Genomic DNA, 5,000 nt, shown 5'->3' on the forward strand with positions numbered 1-5,000 from the left:
TTTCCATGGGAATGGCTTCAGGCCAACGAGCGGAGCGGTCGATGACGGTAAATAGGCAATGATGTCCTTGTGATGTGGGTAGGGGGTCTGCAACGTTGACGTGTGTTAGGGGAAATGACGCTGAGATTGAGGAAAGGTAACCACTTCTGAATCCATTTGTTGATGTACTTAAAAAGTTTGGCAAGAAGTTCTTGCGTGAACACAATCCTTAGCAAACTTAGTAATGCCGTGCCATCTGAACTTCGTCTTCAGCAGCTGTGTAGTAGAACTGCACGAGGGACTCAAATGGCCTTGAATGAAATCAAACACCTGTCGGCGCAGGGGAGCAGGAATCCATGGCCGCGGTCTACCAGTAGTGACGTCACAGAGGAGGGTGGTTTTGTAGTGGTCAAGGGGGATGTCTTCACAAAGGTGAGATGTGCAGGATGTCCTACATGCTTGGTACTCAGGATCTTGTTGTTGAGCTTTAGCCAAGGCGTTGAAATCCATTCCTAGTTGAACAGTGGCCAACGTGTTTCCTGACAGAGCATCAGCAATGGGATTCATTTTTCCAAGACGTGTTGAAGGGTCCAATTGTATTCAGCCACCACGGAGAGATGTTGGCGTTGACGGGCGGATCAGGCATCAGACTGTCGAGTGAAAGTGTGCACCAGAGGCATGTGGTCTGTGCGAATGATGAAGGGCATACCTTCTAAGAAATGGCGAAAAGGGGTGGAGAGACAAGCACTCCACCAGTAATTCGCGATCGAAGGTAGAATAACCCGATTCTGCCTTGGACAGTTATCTGCTAAAGAAGGTCAGTGGGCCTGGCAAGCCGTTGACCACCTGTTCGAGTACTACACCAATAGCGACGTCCAGGCATCACTGGAGAGAAGGAGAGGGGTATGTGGTACGGGAAAAGTGAGAGCAGCAGTGGTTAATAGGGCATTCTTTGCGTTGTAGAAGGCCGCTTCTTGAAGGGACCCCACTTCAGGTCTTTTGGCTTACCATTGAGAGAGGCGTTGAAGAAGCGCATGAGTGGTGGCATTGTCTGGTAGAAGACGGTGATAATAGTTGATCATGCCCAAGAATTCCTGCAGTACTTTGACGATCGAGGGCTTGGGGAAGTTCTGAATGGCTGCTACCTTCATAGGGAGGGGATGGACTCCTTCAGGAGTGATGTGGTGCCCTAGGCACGACAGTTCGTTGGCACAAAGGTACACTGGTCATACCAGACTACAAGGCTGTTTTGTTATGGGCGATCGCGCATGATGTGCAGGTGATGGAGGTTTTCCTCTTTTGAGGAAGATAACACAAGTATGTCGTCGATGTAACATACACAGAAGGAGTGGTCCCCTAAAAGGCCATCCATGAGACGTGGAAAAGTGGCCCAGCAATACAAAGGCATAAACAGGAGTAATTGAAGGTGTCTATACCGAAGACAGTGGTAATGGCAGTCTTGGGGATGTCTTTTGGGTTCATAGGTATCTAATAATACCCCTTCAGAAGGTCGAGAGATGAGAAAACTTTCACTTTGTGCAGGTAGGATGTCATGTCGGCGATGTTTGGGAGGGGGTAGTGATCCGCCTCTGTTTGCATGTTTTGGCGCCTGTAATCCCCACATGGGTGGAGGGAGCCATCTTTCTTCATGAGGATGTGTAAGGGTGAAGACCATGGGCTGGAGTCTGTTTGGCAAAGGCCCATTTCCTCCATTTCGGTGAACATCTGTTTGGCGGCTGTCAATCAATCCAGTGCCGGATGTCTGAATTTGGCGAAGACTGGGGGTCCCGTCGTCATGATATGTTGATAAATACCGTGTTTGGCAGCAGCCGTGGGCATTTAGCGAAGTTCTTGACGGAAAATCTCCGTGTAAGACGTGAGGAGGTGGATGTCGGCATCCATGGGTGAGCTGATGGGGATAGCGAGGTTGAAGGTGGCGGCTTGAAGAGGTGTTGACTAGTACGAGTCTGCGTTGACCAATCGTCGGTGGGCGATATCAACCAGAAGTTGGGAATGAGAGAGGATATCGGCACCGAGGATTGGCAATGTGACGTCAGCAACGTGAAACTTCTAATTAAATTTGCTGTTTCCAAACGATAATGTGAGGTTGTCGTACCAGTAGGTGGGTATCGCACATCCGTTGGCCGCTACCAGGAGAACATGGGCAGACTTAGACTACGTCGTGTCCTGATGAGTTCGCCTGGTAAAACAGAATGACATGACAAGCTCCCGTGTCTACCAAAAATCGCACGCCCATTCCTGCATCATGTAAAAAGAGAAGATTAGAAATACGAGAGGCCACCACCACAAGTGATGGCCTACTTACACAGTTTTTGACCACTGACAATCCTTGGCTCATTTCTTCGCAGAAGCCCTGAATCTGGAGGGGTAGTAGAAAAACTGCGTCCAATTGGCGGCAGTAAGTGGCTGTGGAAGTCATAAGTTGGGGTGCGAGCGAGTGGTGGGTGGTGGATGGCTTTGTCCCCGCTCTGGCACGTCACAGGGTAAGCGTGTGTGTCCTACGGCATTCACGTCAGCCTCGGTTTACGTTTAATAGGTGTCCTGTTTGTCAGGAGTGGAGGCGTTGATGGAGGTCCTGAAGGTCGTGAAATGGCTGTCTATAAGGGCGTCGGGTTTGGTCATCAAGTCTTTTATGTGTAATCTATCGACCTCGGGTATGGCAGCGCGTACAGGTTCGGGTAAACGGCGTACCCAAGGGGCACAGAGTAGGTTCAGCTCACAAGGACAGTCGTCTGCGGCAGCTTGCAATCGAGCGATACTGGTCATTTCCCCTAGGGCAAGCGAAGCCCTTTGGTCTCCCAACAGTTGTTGAGAGAGCTGAAAAAGCTTTGCTAAATGGGTGGCTGGAGACGGCGAGTACTGCTGCTTAAGTTATGTTTTGAGGGTGCCATACGCTATTATGGTGTCTCCTTGTTCACAAAATCAGTCGGAGATTCTCGGGAAGGTGTCCTCGGGTATCGCCGCGAGTACACAATCTGCTTTGGTGGTTGAGCGAGTCACGCCCTTGATGCGGAACTAGACTCCTGCCCGCTGAAACAAAGCAAACGCTTCTCTGCTGGCGAACAACGAAAGTTTGAATAGGGAGGCGCCAACCTCCGTCGAGTCCTTCATGGTAACAGTGAGGGGGGGGGAGGAGGCAGTCGACTACCGGGGTCACCAATGGGATGAACCAAGAGAGGTTGTGAGCCAAGGGTGAGATGAATGCAAGTGAGTACTTTATCATAGACACATTTGGTATATATATATATATATATATAAATATATATATATATATATATATATATATATATATATATATATATATATATATATATATATATATATATATATATATATATATATATATATATATATATATATATATATATATATATATATATATATATGTATACTAGGTCTTGGCAAGAAAGTCACAAAATACAAACATGTTATTTCTCGTCCAACTGGCAACCGGTTCTATTAACAGTTAGCAATGAAATAGGAAGACATATTAATGCAAGTTGCTGTCAGTTCGAGGGGGGAACGAAGATACAAAGGATAATATATACAAAAAAGAGAAATGTCGTTACTATTTAAGATCGTGTGGCACACGAGTAATACAATAGCGATAGAAATAACACTCAGAAAAAAAGAACATGGATAGTGTTTATCTTTCAGTGTGTTTTCTGGTGGAAAATAAATGACATAAAACTTTTCATGATTTTCTTTCTAGAGTATTTTCATCTTTACATAAACTTATTTTGTTTTCTTGATACATAAATATCAGTGGCATGAGAGAGGTGAATTTATTAAAAAGAGAAAAAAGAAGAAAAATATATCCAATGATGTGAAGTGGCGGAATTTATTTGTTTTTCTTTGCAAGGTGATTCCAGAACTGGTTACTGTCATAAAAGTTTGGACCTTTTCAAATGTTTGAGCATGACAAGTATGTCTTTTTTTCTTTCGTTTTCAACAGGAAGGAATTTGGGCCATACAAACAAGTATTTTCAATTTTTTCTATTGTTTTTTCTCTAGGATTTATTATTTCGACAAAGTCTGAACATTTATCAAGATTTCTAACTTTATGATATCTAGCTTTTATTAAACGATAAACTTGTTATTAATATTTTTCATTTTTGTTCACTTGGTTTTAAAGGGAAGGGTGTTTGTTTCTAATTTTTCATCCAGCCTCCTAGATTCATTTGATTATGCCAATAGGTATTAAAGTAGTTACTTTCGAACCGAGGTGGATATGCCAATTAAGTGAAGATTGCAGAAAAAAAGATATATTTACTACAACCAGGTATTCGTGAAACCATCTAACCTATCCTCAGGTCTAATATATCAACATTTAAGCAAAATTAATAAACGCTAATATGTTAAATAGCCAGATTCAATCTGTGTTCCAAAAAACATAACAACTGCATTGAGATAAGATGATTCATTATATTGCTAAGGGAATGCAATACAGTCAAGGTAATCAAAACAAACATGGAACGTATAACCTGAAAAAATAACCAAAATAATTCAAATAACACAACAGCACAGAATGAGATATCAACACAAGCAAGCAACTTTATAAGGTAATATCCTTGAAACAAAAATAAAAACTTGGAGAAGAAATTACATCAAACTATACGTTCAAGGTATTTTCATTGCAAACAATCAGTCAAACTGAGCAAGGCATTACTTAAGAGCCAGCAAAGTCATAATACAATAATGTCTGAAACTGCTATCGTATTTGGGAAAAAAGGAATGCAACATTTGATTGAATAAACTGGAATAAAGGAAGTGTTTCCATTAATGCAATAAGCTGTGAAACCTCCCTAGTTATCACTCATCTAGCAATATCGATCCCAAGAAAATAATCATATATGACTATTTATAATGAAGTGAAAATCTAATTTAATCTCAAATTATTCACCTCAATAGGTAACCGATACATACATCATAGGAACATTATCATATACTTTTTTGTAATAGCTTTAGCTATAATGTTATGTGAAATTAACAAAGATTTG

Source organism: Palaemon carinicauda, chromosome 5 (genome assembly GCF_036898095.1).
Source record: "Palaemon carinicauda isolate YSFRI2023 chromosome 5, ASM3689809v2, whole genome shotgun sequence".
NCBI lineage: Eukaryota > Metazoa > Arthropoda > Malacostraca > Decapoda > Palaemonidae > Palaemon > Palaemon carinicauda.